Source organism: Hemitrygon akajei, chromosome 13 (assembly GCF_048418815.1).
Source record: "Hemitrygon akajei chromosome 13, sHemAka1.3, whole genome shotgun sequence".
Classification (NCBI taxonomy): Eukaryota; Metazoa; Chordata; class Chondrichthyes; order Myliobatiformes; family Dasyatidae; genus Hemitrygon; species Hemitrygon akajei.
Window position 1 is genome coordinate 27,417,733 of NC_133136.1, and position 18,213 is coordinate 27,435,945.

An 18,213-nucleotide genomic window follows, 5' to 3' on the forward strand; every position below is an offset into this window, starting at 1 on the left:
TCTTCCTCTCACCACACCATCTCCAAACAATCCAAACCTCCTTTCCCCTCAGACACTACCAACCTCCTTCCCCCCTCCGATCCCAGCTCTCATCCGTACCGGGTTTTCACCATTCCCTCCGACATTCTCCTGAGGCCAAACGTTCTGTTCTCAGTAAGGGCCTCACTTTTGTCCTTCTGCACTCATACTTTAGTGAGTTCTGTACCCACCATGACACTGAGCTCGTTTTCCGTTGCCTATGTCTCCAAGCCTTTAGCAAGGACTCTCCACCACTTACCGATGACCCCTACTCTCATCTTCAACCCTCCTCCTCTTCCTGGACATCCTGCCGTAGTCTTCTGCCTGCTCTGGACTTTTTCATTACCAAATGCCAATAGGACATCGGCCGTCTCGAATTCAACACTCCTCTCTCCAATTCCAACCTAGTTCAGTCCCTTCCTACCTACATCCGTGACATTTCACACACACTGGATCTTTTCAACTTCCCTGGTTCCCATCATCTTATTTTAACTATGAACGTCCAGTACCTATATACCTTCAACCGCCACCAGGAAGGTCTCAAAGCTCTCAGTTTCTTTCTGGACTACGGACCCAACCAGTTCCCCTTCATCCCCACTCACCTCCATCATGCAGAACTTGTCCTCACTCTTAATAATTTCTCCTAATGGTGACTCCTTTGCTTGCATCTTTGGAAACAGCTCTATTCTTACCTTTAGTATCTTTATTTTTCCCTTTCAGGGTTCTTTTGAAGACCCTGACCTGGAGTTACATGGGACCCATTCTCGGGGTTTCACGACCCCTGGCCGTTATTCGACATGCCAGGAGTTTTGGTCTGAGATTCTCGATCATGTTCTGAAGCCTAAGATCTCGGGGCTCTGAAGAAGGGCGGATCAAGGGTCAGTGTCACGGCAGGAGACTCGTGTGTCATCAGGGAAGCCGGAAAATCTTTTGCTGTGGGCAAAGACCCGAGGTCTTTGCGATCTTCGGACACAGGGCTCAAAAAAACCGATGAAATAGACTTTTAACATCATAAACCAGTGGGTTGTTGTTATGTCTCCCGCTCGCTGTGAAAATGGGGGACACCTCCCACTCTCTTGCCAGGGAGAGAGAGAACCTTTGGTTTGTTGATTGTTGGATGAAATGCAAAGCTTTTGGGGTAACTTTGTTCTGTGTCTTTGCTATTGCTTAGCACACGCTTGGGCTAGGTGATGGTACTGATGCACGTTTTTTTTGCTGGTGGGGGCAGGGGGGATCGTTGCTCACTGCCACTTACGCGTGGGAGGGGAGAGCTGGGGGGGGGACTTTGGGGTTCTCATGCTTTACTGTCGTTCAAAGAAAAAGCATTTCAAGATGTACATTATTTGACTTTTAAATCTCTGAACCTTTGGTTCCTCCCACTTCCTTAAAAGGAAAGATGTAGCCATGGGCACTCGCATGGGTCCCAGCTCTGCTTGCCGGTTTGTCGGCTACGTGGAACAGTCTATGTTCCAAGCCTACACTGGTGGGAGTCCTGCACTTTTCCTGCACTACATCGACGACTGCAATGGTGCTGCTTCATGCACCCATGCAAAATTCATCAATTTCATCCACTTTGCCTCCAACTTCCACCCTGCCCTCAAATTTACCTAGTCCATTTCTGTCAACTCCCTTCCCCCCTTTCTCGATCTCTATCTCTATCTTTGGAGACAATTCATCTACTGATGTCTATCATAACCCACTGACCCTCACAGTTACATGGACTATACCTCTTCTCACTCTGTTACTTGTAAAAACGCCATCCTCTTCTCTCAATTCCTCCATCTCTGCTGCATCTGCTCTCAGAATGAGGATTTTCATTCCAGAAGATGTCCTCCTCCTTCAAAGTAAGAAGCTTGTCTTCCTTCACTATCAATGCTTTCACCCCATCCTCCCGCCACCCTACCAGAGATAGCTTTCACCCCATCCTCTTGTCCTCTCCTACCACCCCACCAGCCTGAGTCCCGCTCATTATTTTCCGCACCTTCTGCCATCTCCAAAGGGATCCCACCACCAAGCACATCTTTCCTCCCCCCCAATTTCTGTTTTCCACAGGGATTGCTCCTGACGTGACTCCCCTGTCCATTCGTCCCTCCCTACTGACCTCCCTTCTGGCACTTATCCTCGCAAGTGGAACAAGTGCTACATCTGCTCAAACACCTCCTCCTCCACTACCATTCAGGGCCCCAGGTGAAGTGATATTTCACCTGTGAGTCTGTTGAGGTCATACACTGTGTCCGATGCTTCAGCTCTGGCCTCCTGTGTATTCGCAAGACCCAACGTACATTGGGAGACCGCTTTGCCAAGCATCTTCCTCCGTCCAGCAGAAAAAGCATGATCTCCCAGTGGCCACCGATTTTAATTCCACTTCCCATTCCCTTTCCACTATGACTATCCATGGCCACCTCTACTGTCATAATGAGGCCACACTCAGGTAGGAGGAACATCACCCTACATTCCGTTTGTGTAGCCTTCAACACAAAAGCATGAACACTGATTTCTCAAACTTCCAGTAACACCCCCCCCCCACATCACCATTCCCCATATCCTTTTCCCTCTCTCACCTATGTCCTTGCCTGCCCATCGCTTCCCTCCTACCCCCATTTCTTTCTTCCATGGCCTTCTGTCCTCTCCTCTCAGCCCGAAACATTGACTGTACTCTTTTCCATTGATGCTGTCTGCCTGCTGAGCTCCTCCAGCATTTTGTATGTGTTGTCTGGACCTCTGCTATTATCCTTTGTAATTATGCCAAGAACCTTGTGTGCAAGACTCAGCTTTAGATGTGATCTAAACTTACAGTCAAAACTTCCAGAAACATGTATCTTCCAGGTATTAATTTTACATATTATGTTAACACCAGCTTTAGACAGGCTAAAAATGTTATATCTTTTTGAGTAGTGAAACATTTTTGGATCCTCTCCAGTGTTCTCTGAATCAAACAACATCTGTAGTAGTGAGGACTATTGCTTGTTCCTAGATCTCCCTTAATGTCATATTTTCTGGAAACCAAACATCATCAACATTTCTGCTCAGATCAAAAATCTGGTTAAATTTTGTTATATTTTACAATTCAACTGGCATTTTTTGTGGTGTCTTCAGTTGGTGCTCCAATGCATTATGCGAATGAGGAACATGAAGTATTAACTCTTACTAAGTACCTGTTCTGATCAGATTAAGATTATAATAGATGGTCTTTAAATTGGCTACATGTCAGCAGTTACATGGTAATAGATAAATTAAGTTTCAGTTTCTTTTAATTCTTAAAATTTTAGACCTCAGTGTGATTATTTAAGCTTGGCCTATATGAAGATATGAGTATATCACCAGTTACACAAAGCTAATTACGGTTTACGTTTACATGGAGATAATGAGAGCTCTCATCTCTGTGTTCATCACACAAACTGTGGACTTTTGAAGACTATCACAACATTAAAAAGTTGTTGAAATTCTAATTATATCAAATTTGAAATGAAAATCAACTCAATAAACTTTGCACTACAATTCTAGATTACAGACATAAATTCTTGATGATGGTGAGGACAATATGAGCGAGGTTGATGTTCTTAAGGGAGAAGAGGTGTTGGAGTTGTTAAATACATTAGGACGGATAAGTCCCCAGGGCTTGACGGAATATTCCCCAGGCTGCTCCACAAGGCGAGGGAAGAGATTGCTGAGCCTCTGGCTAGGATCTTTATGTCCGCGTTGTCCACGGGAATGGTACTGGAGGATTGGAGGAAGGCGAATCCTGTCCCCTTGTTCAAAAAAGGTAGTAGGGAGAGTCCAGGTAATTATATACCAGTGAGCCTTACGTCTGCGGTGGGAAAGCTGTTGGAAAAGATTCTTAGAGATAGAATCTATGGGCATTTAGAGAATCATGGTCTGATCAGGGACAGTCAGCATGGATTTGTGAAGGGCAGATTGTGTCTAAGAAGCCTGATAGAGTTCTTTGAGGAGGTGACTAGGCATATAGATGAGGGTAGTGGATGTGATCTACATGGATTTTAGTAAGGCATTTGACAAGATACCACATAGTAGGCTTATTCAGAAAGTCAGAAGGCATGGGATCCAGGGAAGTTTGGCCAGGTGGATTCAGAATTGGCTTGCCTGCAGAAAGCAGAGGGTCATGGTGGAGAGAGTACATTCAGATTGGAGGGTTGTGACTAGTGGTGTCCCACAAGGATCGGTTCTGGGACCTCCACTTTTCGTGATTTTTATAAACGACCTGGATGTGGGGGTAGAAGGGTGGGTTTGCAGACGACACAAAGGTTGGTGGTGTTGTGGATAGTGTTGAGGATTGTCGAAGATTGCAGAGACATTGATAGGATGCAGAAGTGGGCTGAGAAGTGGCAGATGGAGTTCAACCCAGAGAAGTGTGAGGTGGTACACTTTGGAAGGACAAACTCCAAGGCAGAGTACAAAGTAAATGGCAGGATACTTGGGAGCGTGGAGGAGCCGAGGGATCTGGGGATACATGTCCACAGATCCCTGAAAGTTGCCTCACAGGTAGATCAGGTTGTTAAGAAAACTTATGGAGTGTTAGCTTTCATAAATCTAGGGGTAGAGTTTAAGAGTCGCGGGGTAATGATGCAGCTCTATATAACTCTGGTTAGGCCTCACTTTGAGTACTGTGTCCAGTTCTGGTCACCTCACTATAGGAAGGATATGGAAGCATTGGAAAGGGTACAGAGGAGATTTACCAGGATGGTGCCTGGTTTAGAGAGTATGCATTATGATCAGAGATTAAGGGACCTAGGGCTTTACTCTTTAGAGAGAAGGAGGATGAGAGGAGACTTGATAGAGGTATACAAGATATTAAGAGGAATAGATAGAGTGGACAGCCAGCGCCTTTTCCCCAGGGCACCACTGCTCAATATAAGAGGACATGGCTTTATGGTAAGGGGAGGGAAGTTCAAGGGGGATATCAGAGGAAGATTTTTTACTCAGAGAGTGGCTGGTGCATAGAATGCACTGCCTGAGTCAGTGGTGGAGGCAGACACACTAGCGAAATTTAAGAGACTACTAGACAGGTATGTGGAGGAATTTAAGTTGGAGGGTTATATGGGAGGCAGGGTTTAAGGGTTGGCACAACATTGTGGGCTGAAGGGTCTATACTGTGCTGTATTGTGCTATGTTTAAATAGCTGACACAAATGACGAAAGTCATCCTCTGTCTTTGTATCTCATCACTCTCATAAATTGAGATAATTTTAGGAATAACTGATATTCAAGGCAGCCACCAGAGATAAAGAATTCAAGTCACTTTTATTGTCATTTTGACCATAACTGCTGGTACAGTGCACAGTAAAAATGAGACAACGTTTTTCAGTACCATGGTGTTACATGACTCAGTACAAAAACTGGACTGAACTACGTAATAAAAAAAAAGAGAAAGCTACACTAGATTACAGACCTACACAGGACAGCATAAAGTGCACAAAAAAATTAACAGTGAAGATGGGTAAAATGTGGGAAAGTGCTTTACAAGCTCCAGAAAATTGATCAAGAAATAAGCAGTCTCATTTACGATTGAAAAGAACATTAACTTTCTAGTTCATTGTTTCTACTGCTCGATCTCTAATAAATCTTGTTTATGTCCACCCATTCTTTTTAACTAATTACTGTTACTATTAAACTTGTTATTATATTTTATTTAATTCCTTAGGTTTTCTCATCTTTTATTTCCACGTCATGTTCCTTTATATAAAGCTTTGTATTATTGAGTTTATTGCTTTGAATTGTCTATTGTCCTAACAGAAAATCTACTAAACTCTGTTACATCCCCAAATACATCACTTTCGCTGCCAATTCCAGCCAATACCCATAATAAAGCTACATATTTATATATTTATTTAAATACCCAGGTAGCTGGGTACAAATTGTCAGTCCATCAGGATTAGAAACCAAAACTACTGATAAGCATTCCCATATTAAAAGTACAGCAGATCAGAAGTACTTATTAATGGAAACTTTTTTGTGCTTTGGTGTTAAGCCCACAATTTAGGGTTGAGAAAGACGAACAGCTTAGGAATCTAAAATCAGTATTATTCAAAATACCTTGAATTCATTATGGAGCATTTACTGAAACACTTCCTCTCCAACACCCATTTCAGGTTTTTAATTAACTGCTCTTTCCTTTTGTGCTCAATAAACAATACATTTAATTGAAGAGTAATTTCATGGTTCGGATAGGATGCATCCATTATAGAACAACTTTAATTATTATTTAAATAGCATAATGGATGGGAGGGGGAAGAAATTTAAAGCTTCCATATATAAAAAATAGTGCTACAGACTACAGATACAGACCAGGAATGAAGTCTTCACGAAAGCAGTAACTGTTGTGTACCTTCTGGTCACCCCCATTCATCCCACATCAAGGCAACATCAACTATAGGGGTTCATCATATTAGTAGAGGAGGCCATGGACTGACGTGCGTCCTTCCTTTCTTTTCATTACTTAGTTTAATGTAATATTCTGGATCCATCTTTCCAAAATTGTTTACTCTATTACGTTTGAATATCATATTGAGTTTCTTTTTATGGCTGCAAGGTCATATTTTGAAATCTTTGATTGCAATTCAGTAATCTGATACGAGGGATCAGGTTCACCTACGATACCGTATAATCTTAAATATTCCATACCAACACTTACAATCTTAAAGAATAGAGAATAAACCCCAAACCTACCACATCATTAGCAAAATAAGTACAATTATGTCCAGTTAGTTGATGGGATATTGACTATATCAACCAAGAGTATAATGTAAGGTTAAAAAAAAAGGAATATATATATTAAAAGTATCAGGAAACATATCATGTTAATGTTTTTACAGCTAATGTAACAGAGCATGGTATTTGCATGAAGGCATACACTATTAATCTCTATATCTTGTGTATGCACAAAAACTTAAATGATTTATAATTTTGCAAAACATTATAATGGTCAAATGTACATCTACACTATCTTGAGACATAGCTGTGAATTTCCCCAAAAGACTTCAGAAAAAGTGACTGTATATAGTTACTCAGACTACAATAAGTTGCCCTGTTCAACATATAAAATCTAGAAGAATCATCCACTAAAACAGAAAATAGAGAGCATCAGAAAAGCTATTTGAGGAGTGAATTTTATATGCTAGTGTACAGTGTGAGAGCTATCACAAGACTTCTTACTTAATTTGTAATTTATTGACTTCATTTGAAGTAAACAAGAGTGTTAGCAGTAATCAAAGCTGCATTAAAGAAAGGAAATTTGTTGTGTATATTGTAACTTTATACAAAAAGACAAAATAAGATGAATATCCATTTAAGACTACATTACTCAGCACTAGCCTCTGTTGCATCCAGGACATCTTTAAGGAGTGATGCCTCAGAAAGGCAGGTCTATTATTAAGGACCCCTCACCCAGGTCACGCCTTGTTCTTATTGCTACCATTGGGAAAGAGGTACAGAAGCTTGAAGGCACACACTCAACAATTCAGGAGCAGCTTCTATTCCTCTGCCAACTGATTTCTGAATGGACATTGAACCCATGAACACCACCTCACTACTGCCTTATTTCCTCTACATTTGCAATACTTATTTTGTGTGTGTGTGTGTGTGTGTGTAAGTAAACACTATAATTCGGTTTATTAAAATTATGTATCACATTGTACTGTTGCTGCAAAGTTAACAAATTTCATAACATTTGCCAGTGATTTGCGAAGGTGGTCAAGAAGATAACCAACTAGGACATCTTCACAAAAATTGTGGGTCATTATAAACCACTAAACTGAAACATTTCCTGAATAGCAGATAGTAAAATATTTTGAATACACTGTACCCCGACTTTAATGGTAAAAATCCATACAAGACGCACAAAATACTGGAGGATCTCAGCAGGCAAGGCAGTGTCTATGGAAAAGACTACAGACAACATCTTGGGCCGACACTTCATCGGGACAGGAAAAAAAAGCTGAGGATTTAGAGTAAGAAGGTGGGGGAGGGGAGAAAGAAACATGGTGATAGGTGAACCTGGGAGGGGTGAGGGGTGAAGTAAAGAGAAGGGAAGTTGATTGGTGAAAAAGATACAGGGCTGGAGAAGGGAGAGGACAGAAGGCCATGGAAGAAAGAAGAGGGGTAGGAGCACCGGAGGGAGTTTATTGACAGGTAAAGGTGAGTGAGAAAAAAAGGAATGGGGAATGGTGAAGGGGGGGGGGGCATAACTACAAGTTCAAGAAATCGATGCTCATGCCATCAGTTGGAGGCTACCCAGATGGAATATAAGGTGTTGTTCCTCCAACCTGAGTGTGTCCTCATCGCAACAGTAGAGGAGGTCATGGACTGACATGTTGGAATTGGAATGGGAAGTAGAATTAAAATGGGTGGCCACTGGGAGATCCTACTATCTCTGGTGGATGGAGTGTAGGTGCTCGGCAAAGTGGTCTTCCAATCTACATTGGGTCTCACCGATATACAGGAGGACACACCAAGAGCACCAGTCACAGTATATGACCTCAACAGACTCACAGGGAAGTGTTGCCGCACCTGGAAGGACTGCTTGGGGCCCTGAATGGGAGTGAGGTAGGAGGTATTCAGGCAGATGTAGGACTAATTCCACTTGCAAGGATAAGTGCCAGGAGGGAAATCAATGGGGAGGGACGAATAGACAAGGGAGTTGCACAGGGAACGATCCCTGCAGAAAGCAGGAAGTGTGGCGGGGGGGGGGGGGGGGTGGCGAAGAGAAGGGAAGATGTGCTTGGTGGTGGGATCCCATTGAAGGTGGCAGAAATTACAGAGAATTATGTGCTGGACACAGAGGCTGGTGGAGTGGTAGGTAGGGACAAGACAAACCTTATCCCTGGTTGGGAGGTGGCTGAGGGCAGATGTGCACAAAATAGAAGCAATGTGGTTGAGGACAGTGTTGATGGTGAAGGAGGAGAAGCCCCTTTCTTTGAAAAAGGAGGATACCTATTTCGTTCTAGAATGAAAAGCCTCATCCTGAGATCAGATGCATTGGAGATGAGGAATTGAGACAACAAGGGGATGGCATTTTTTCAAATAACAGGGTGGGAAGAGGTTTAGTCCAGGTAGCTGTTATAAATTTGATCTCATAATCTAAAATAACCCACCAGTACAAACAATATTGTTATGTTTTGTAACTCCAAAACATAAAACTAATTTCCAAGAAAAATGGAGAGTCAAGAAGGTAAGTTTAACACAATAGCGAATGCACCTCCACTCCATATATAGTATACTATATATTACAACTACTATATACAGTACAGAAATCCACAGCACAGAAAATTTTAAATACTTCCATTCAGGCTTAAAGATTTAATTGCTATGGAGGATTTTTTTTTCTCTTGTGGGATAATGCTTTTTTTAAACAAGGAAGGTCGTTATGCTTAGCAGGTAAGACTTGTAGCTGTGAAAACCAAGGGGCCTCCTCCTTGGTTGTAGGAGTTGATTCTGAGACTGCAGGAAATGGCTCCAGCAGCTCTGGACACCTTTTTCTACTTTTCTCAGCTTTTCTCACTGTATCTATTTTGATCCTTGCTTTGCTCTTTTTCAACGTCTTGCCTTTTTTTCCTCATCCTCCATTTTCTAGGAATTAGGTCTCATTTTTCCTCCCATTTCCCGAGCATTTATGTCATCCTCCTCTTTCTTTTCCTTTTTCTTCTTTCTAGTTTGTGTATCTTGATCTTGAGAAGATGCATGTAGTTCACTGGAGTATTATCTTATTAATTCTTCTATTGCTCCCTTTACAATCTGATCTCTCCTCTGTTTCCTTATCCACAACATTATCTCATGAATCCTGTTTTCGTATCTCCATTGACTTCCTTTCTTTTTGGCCTTCCATTCACCCAGCTGGGCTGTGGTCTTTGCTTCTACTTTTATAAGTAGTTCTTTGTCTCCACTTGAAGTTAACATAAATAACCATAATGCACACAAAGCAGATTCTGGTTCTTTATACTCACAAAAGCTAAAGGCTTACAACTTTCCTGAAGCTCTTTGAACTCCCCTCCAGCTTAAAACCAAGCAACATTTTGCAAGTAACTGCCTGGTTAATATATCAGAAGCCTTTTCAGATATGCTGCCTATAAAAACTGTTGTAGTTGCATCACTGCTTTTGTCACGTTCACAATCCCGCTGAGCGGCATGGTCCTTTCTTGGTACACACAATATGCTTTCCAACCAGAGGCACAGAGGCTGGCATTAACACCTGTTTGCCCTCTGTTGGGCATCTATTCATGGTGTACAACATGGAGACAGTTATGGCAACATCCACTACCTTTTAAATTTACTTTTAGTTGACTCTATCATAGAGGATGTGTATGCAAATGGCGGATGGATCTCTAATCAAGTTGTAGGTGTCTCGGCCACTCACAACCTCAACAATGCTGGCCCTCCTGTTTCTAATCACACACAATCCCAATATGATTTAGAGGTTGTTATATTTCACTATTACATATGTCATTCCAACAGGAATGATCTTTTCTCCAGTATAAGTTTTTAGTTGGATATCTGCTGGCTTCAGTTCTGTATCTTTATAACGCCGTTCAAAGCCATTTTGTGGAATGACTGAAATAGCCAAGCCAGTGTTCAATTCCAGTTTAATTAATTTGCTGTTCACTTGCTTGACTATTGTCAGTTTTCACATTGTAAATCTTAATTCTATGTCACTCTCATCATTATCAGATTTTTTTTATCAATAGTATGCAGATTAGTATTCTTTTCGGAACTGAACTTGACTTTTTATCCTTTTCTCTTCTCTGTACAGTCCATTTACTTTTGTCTGCCGAACATGTTCTTTGTATGTGATCTACATTGTTGTATTTTCTGCAAGTTTCGCCTTTAAATCTGCATTGGTCTAGTGCAGGTGAACAGCTGCGACAATGATAACACAATTTGTTCGGCCATGCCAGTTTCTGTTTAGACAATGTAATTTTGTTCATGTTCACTTTCATTCCTGAATGCAACTCAATTGTGCCTCTGTCTTCTGTTTATATTGATCAGCAATTTCAACTGTTCTTTTAAATGTAAGTTGTGCTTCAGTTATGTGCCATTTTTGAATGCTTTGTCAGATTTCATAAACTAAACGGTCTCTCAATGCATCAGTAAGCCTTCTACCGAACTGACAATACTCAATCTCTTCAATTCAGGCACGTACGCTGAAACGTACACCCCTTCCTTTAAATCCCATTTATGAAACCTAAATTGTTCTGCAATCAACAATGGTTACAGTTCTAAATGTTCCTGCAATACTTTCATGATACCAACAAAGCTAATTTCTGCTGGTACAAACAAGCTGGAGGAACTCAGCAGGTCGGGCAGCATCCGCTGAAATGAGCAGTCAACGTTTTGGGCTGACCTGCTGAGTTCCTCCAGCTTGTTTGTACATGTTGATTTGACCACAGCATCTGCAGTGTACTTTGTGTTTATTAATTTCTGCTGGTTTGTTTGAACCAAACTGTTTGCCTTTAAATCCAATGCACTCAACAAAACTGGTACTTCATTCTCATTGGCTAAATTACTGCTCAATTTGCTCCATATACAACATCCATTTATCTGTTGTATAATCAAGCATGTCTATCTTTCTGATGTAACCAGCTATTTGAATTGAATTGAATTTCAGTTTACTGTCATTTAGAAACCACAACTGCAATGCAGTTAAAAAATGAAACAACGTTCCTACAGACTGATATCACAAAAGCAGATGACAAAACACACTACACCAGAAAATCCACATAATGTTTGGCAATCCCCAAATCTAGAGTCTGGAGAGGCTGCCATGCATTAATATCGCACTACCATCTTAGCGCGTTCCCCGGAAAGGAGCTCCAAACCCACCAGACAAAACAGGACTACCCAGACACACCAAGTCAGGAGACCAACTCTACCACCCAAGAAACCAAAAACTAAAGCTACAAGACCTACAAAAACCCACATAGTTACAACATATAGTTACAACAGTGCAAACGATACCATTATTTTTTTATTTTTATTTTTTTTATTACTTATAATTTAAGAGATAAATATGAAACATTTCTGAAAATTTGGTGCCCTTATTTACAAAAGACAGGACTAAATATATAGGTGCTCTGAAGACGAAACAATGGTTACTTGGGGAAAGAAATAAATATATACATTAAAGTTATTATGAACTCCATGGAGCATGTGGAGATCTTCCAACATCCAGGCACACTTTCTTTTTTTTTCTTTCTTTCTCTTTTTTTTCTATAGGGAAGTTAGGGGGGAGGGGTTAAGGGGAGGGGAGAAGGGTTATATACATTTTTTTTCCTATACTTTACTCTGTAATCACTTAAAAACGCAATAAAAAAAAAACAATACCATTATTGATTAAAAAAAAGACCAAGGGCACAGAAAAAATAGTCCAAAGATGTTAAAAGACTGTAAGTTTGAAAGAAACCACCACACTGTTTCCACAAGTCCTCAGGGTCCCGATAGACTCGTCATCCCACGCAGACAGCAGAAGGGAATACCCCCGCTATGGACTTCCACGATGCCGCCGGACTCAACCTCGCAGACGCAGCACACAATGAAAGCACCCCGACCGCAGCAGACTCCGAGTCCGTTGAACCTCCGAGCCTCCGACCATCCCCTCGGGCACAGCCTCTCTGAGCACCATCCTCTGCCCAGCGCACTACGATGCGCCCACCACCGGCCACTGGCAACACGACCCCGAGGACTGGGGGCCTGTTCTTCCCAGCAGAGACCCAGACCTCACAACAGCAGCAGCAACGAAGAAGGCCTTCCTGGATATTTCCAGATGTTTCTCTGTGCTCCCACATCCGGTTTTTCATCAGATTAGGATTGTGCACGGCACCCCGCTTGACAAATAACAGATATCAACTCCAGAGAGGCCACTGCAAACTGCGTCGTGCCGCCATCTTGAATTGGGCCTTTCTGGCCTTTTAAAAATGTATTGTTATTATCACCCAGTACTCACTGTTTATGAATCCATGAAATTGTCTGTTTTCTGCCTTTTATTTAAAAACTTGACTTTCTCTCTCGCTCTTCTGAAGAGACACATGCTGCGCTGCTGTTTTTTTACTCGAACGTCTTGCTGCATTTCAACAGGTAGGCAGTCATCTTGGTTGGGTTTGTTTTAAAAATAACTCGTTGCCACTGTTATGTTTTAACTCCTTTCAGTGAGATATCAGCTGATGTTCTTGGATTCAAATCTACTCTCCTGTCAGATCACCAGAACCCTTGGTTCCTCTGTAATTCAAAAGTCTTTTCATTTTGGATATACCCATTAACTTGATTTTCAGCTTACTGAGTTTGTGAATTCCAAATTTTCATAGCCCCAAAAATACATCTTAAATAGGTGACCCTTTATCCAGAACCGACACCTTTAATCTAGAGTAGATTTTTCCAAAATAAAGAAAACATTCTTTAAACATTCATCTCTGTAAGAACTGTTCAATATGCAACATTTCAATAAGATCACCTCTCGTTCTACTAAGAAAATATGAGTTTTATTTTCCCTTCATTAGACCATTTCAGGAATCAATTTAGTGAACATATTTATTATGTAAGAACAAAACCGCACGTTATACTATGCAACACACATAAAATGCTGGAGGAACTCAGCAAGCCAGACAGCATCTATGGAATAGAGTAGACTTTTCAGGCCGAGACCCTTCATCAGGCCTGCAAAAAAAAGATGATATTGGGGAGGGGGTGAAACGGGGAGCGGGGGGGGGGGGGGGAAGGTGAGGTAAAGAGCTGGGAAGTTGATTAGTGAAAGAGATAGAGCTGGAGAAGGGGGAGTGTGGCCTCCCCTACTGTCGTGATGAGGCCACACTCAGGTTGGAGAAACAATACCTTATATTCGGTCTGGGTAGCCTCCAACCTGCTGGCATGAACATCGATTTCTCAAACTTCTGGTAAAGCCCCTACAACACCCCCACACACCATTCCCATTACCATTCCCCTCTCTCACCTTATCTACTTACCTGCCTATCAGCTCCCTCTGGTATTCCTTGTCCTTTTCTTTCTTCCATGGGCTTCCGTCCTTCCCTATCAGATTCCTCCTTCTCCAGACCTATATCTCTTTCACTAATCAACTTCCCAGCTCTTTATTTCACCCCTTCCTCTCCCGGTTTCACATCACCTTGTGTTTCTCTCTCCACTCCTCCCACCTTTTAAATCTACTCATCTTTTTCTCTACAGTCCTGCCGAAGGGTCTGGGCCCGAAATGTCTTTTCCCACAGATGCTGCCTGGCCTGCTGAGTTCCTCCAGCATTTTGTGTGTGTTGCTTGGATTTCCAGCATCTGCAGATTTTCTCTTGTTTGTGATAGCACATTATATATGCTTGTATATACCATTTCATTCCTCTTGAAATATGGGTGAACAAACCATTGCTTAGCTAGTTACTTAGTGCACCCAAATGCTGACAGAGGGCTCTTCAGTCACAGAAATTCAGTTTAGGACAATAACCACGGTATGATACACTTGTAACACAAAAAAAGTTTACAAATGTGTTTGTATAGTAATGGATTTCAGAATTACCAATACAGAACATAGTTCAAATTAATCGTCTATACTTCTACGAGCACATGGCACTACAACCAGCACTCCTGTAGGGCCTTTATCCAGCCAGATGGGAAATCAAGGCTGAAGTAGACAATCATGCTTCCACGCATCTTGTTTTTTTTTTGTTGTGAACTTGGCAGAGTGTGAAAAAAATAGCCAGTGTACTCTTTCTCATGTGAACAAAATGATTTACAATCATATATGTTTTAAAATTTGATCGCAAGTACTATCCAATGCCTTTCAAGAATTAAATATGTGTTAGGATCTTCAAACTTACAGGTGTGATAAATGATCTAGGACTTTCCTGGTGTAGATGGTGAATAAGCTCTTTTCGGACTTCTAGCCGAGTACAATGATCGATTATAACCGACATTTCGATGACAAACTCCACCATCCCTGATGAAGATGACAGAGTTTATCATCGAAACGTCAGTTATAATCAATAGCTGTACCCAGCTGCAAGCCCGAGAAGAGTTTATTATAGGTGTGATATTCCCCTCACTAATTTTTAGCAAAAAGGTAGACTGTCAGTCACATGCACATCATAAAAACTTATTAAACAAAAAGTAACCCTCATATTATAAAGGTTTTCCAATATTCAAAAAAATCTCAATCATCTAGAACAGGAGCTTCCAACCTGGATCCCTGGGCCCGTTGCTTAATGGTTTTGGTCTGTGGCATAAAAAGGTTGTGAACCCCCAATCTAGGGGGTATCTCATTGAAACCTATTAAATACCAAAAGGCCTGAAAAGTGTGGATGTGGAGAGGATGTTTCCTATCGTGAGGGAGTCTAGACACTGCCTCAGAATAGAGGAACATCCCATTGGAACAGAGATGAGGAGGAGTTTATTTAACCAGAGAGTGGTGAATCTGTTGAATTCATTGCCACAGATGACTGTGGAGGCAGAGTCATTAGGTACATTTAAAGTAGAGGTTGATATGTTCTTGATTAGTAAGGGCATCAAAGATTATGGGAAGAAGGGAGGGGAATAGGGTTGCGAGGGATAATAAATCAGCCAAGATGGAATGGCAGAGTAGACTCGATGGGGGCAAATCTCCTAACTCTGCTCCTTTGTCTTATGGTCTTAAGGTTTCTTGGAAAAAACAGATAATAGAAAATAAAGTATACTTAAATATATACATATTAATAAGCATTTTAATCCATCAAATTACTGACAAATGCCTTTCAAAACAAACAGGATTCCTGCTGAGATGAAACAGCTGAAACTTGATAGATTTCAGCATCAAAACATGTCACATCACCTCTTTCAGATGATTGAAATGTAATCAAAAGAGAAAACTAACACTATTACTTCTGAATAATCATGCACAGCTGCACAACTTCCCCATATCGTTTGCACAAGTGGGTACACATTTTCATGAATAAATTGTTGAATCTACTGCTAAAATTCATTATTAAAATTAGATGGTATGTTTGTGAACTGAGACTTGCTAACATAATAGTAGGATCCCGCAAATTAGTTCTATGTTTGATAATAAACATAATAACTTGATTATAAAACATTTGATTATGTTTCTCCAGAACAACTTATTGAATAATCCAGCAATTTAATCTTCACTGCAACGTTAAACTAAAGATGATATGTCCTTTAAGCAGAGATTAAATGGTTTCATGAATAGTTCCGACTACTTCGCTATGTTTAAGTGCTTATGTGTAGCAAACGGTCACATTTGTAAAATACACAATTCAGTTTATTATTTAAAACAATCTAATCTTCTCTTTCGGGGGGGAAAAAGAAGTTTGCATCAAGTACTTTATCTTAGGGGATGGAATAGGTACATGATATAGGGCTACGAAAAGCAGCCCTGCATTCTAGCTTGATGAATGACAGTGCAATCATTCCTTCGCAGATTTCCGATGATTATTTTTAATTATAAAACAGCCATTATTCCACATCATTCAAAGAACCCGTTTAAAAAAAAGGGTACAATCATTTCGACTGTCTGGCCGGGTTAGAGCAAAGCTGTCACTCACAATCACGGTTTAAAGGGCCATTGGAGACAGGCTGCCGATACCCAGGTAGTGCCGAGCCTTTCCCCGCCCCCGCTGACCCGGCCTCCAGGCACTCCGGCTCCGGTCCTACCTCACTCCGCTTTCCTCCCAGCGTTACGGATAAAGAGCACCGAGTCACACACGTCCCCGCATAAGGACCCGGGTTGCACCTCCAGCGGCTAGCCTCGGTGCCCGCTCCCGCTGCCACTCCACACTGAACAGGATCAGGCTCTCGATGGCCACCTCGCCGCCTCCGCCAATGGTTGTCACAGTACCGATTGTTGCCATACACTGACGCCGCAACGTGACGCCGCCCCACCCCGCCTCCCCGCGCACGCACGTCAGGCGGACTCCAGTTGTGACGTCAACACGTCTCTCTCTCTCTCTCTCTCTCTCTCTCTCTCTCTCCCTCTCCCTCTCCCTCTCCCTCTCCCTCTCCCTCTCCCTCTCCCTCTCCCTCTCCCTCTCCCTCTCCCTCTCCCTCTCCCTCTCTCTTCCTCCTCCTCCTCCGACGAAAAGACGCATGTGCTCTCCGCCCCTCCCGCCCTCCCCGAGCGCTCAGCTGGTCGAGCAGCATCTGTGGAGGGGGAATATACAGTCGATGCTTCAGGGCGAGACCCTTCGTCTGCTCGCTGGCCACTGTAGATGTTGAATCAGGTTTATTGTCACTGACACAGGTCATGAAATCTTGTTTGTGGCAACAGTGATGGTGTAGGGCATAAAATTGCTATATGTCACCCAAATAAGTAGTGCAGAAGAAGAAAAATAAAGATAGTGTTCATAAAACATTCACAAATCTGATGGAGAGGAAGACGCTGTTCCTTAAATGCAGATTCAGATTCGGGATCCAGGCTCCTGTACCACCTCCCTGAGAAGAGGGCATGTCTCTGACAGTGGAGATCGTCAACAATGGATGCTGTTTTCTCGAGGTTTCCTTTTAAATATGTCCTCGATGTTGGGGAGGGTTGTGCCCATGATAAAATTGGCTGAGCCTGCAACCCTTCAGCGTCTTGCAACGCCGTGCAATGGAGCCTCCATGGCTGGTCCAGTTTTCTTCTGAGCCCCTATTTCCTGCCTTCTCCCTGTATCTCTTCATAGCTTAACCAATCAAGAATATATCAACCTCTGCCTTAAATATACATAAAGACTTGGCCTCCACAGCTGCCTGTGGCAACGAATTCCACAGATTCACCATTCTTTGGCGAAAGAAATTCCCCGTCATATCCATTCTATAAGGAATGTGGCTGTGCCCGTCTCCTCTCAGACTCTTCCACCATATGAAACATCCTCCCTTTATGCTTGGGGTCAAACAAATATTCTCCCAAGTTGAAGTCAGCTGGAAGAAGATTTTATGGTCCAATGGCACCAAAATTGAGCTATTTGGCCATCAGACTAAATTCTATGTTTGGCACAAGCACATCATCAAAAACACACCATCATTACTGTGAAGCATGGTGGTGGCTGCATCATGCTGTGGGGATGCTTCATTGCAGCAGACCCCGGAAGACTTGTGAAGGTAGAGGGTAAAATGAATGTGGCAAAATACAGGGAGATCCTGGAGAAAATCTTGATGCAGTCTGCAAGATAACTGCAACTTGGGTTGTTTGACCCCAAGCATAAAACCAAAGATACACAGGAAT

General features: G+C 42.1%; 1 protein-coding gene across 3 annotated transcripts in view; it reads right to left on the reverse strand.

The window, feature by feature from the left end:
* Nucleotides 1–16,848, reverse strand: part of LOC140737724 (probable E3 ubiquitin-protein ligase HERC1) — a 273,953-nt gene extending 257,105 nt beyond the window's left edge. For all 3 annotated transcript variants that reach the window (XM_073064301.1, XM_073064302.1, XM_073064299.1), the window contains exon 1: nucleotides 16,665–16,848. The gene's annotated coding sequence lies outside the window, so the exon portion shown is untranslated. The remainder of the gene's footprint in view (nucleotides 1–16,664) is intronic.
* Nucleotides 16,849–18,213: the final 1,365 nt, after the last annotated feature.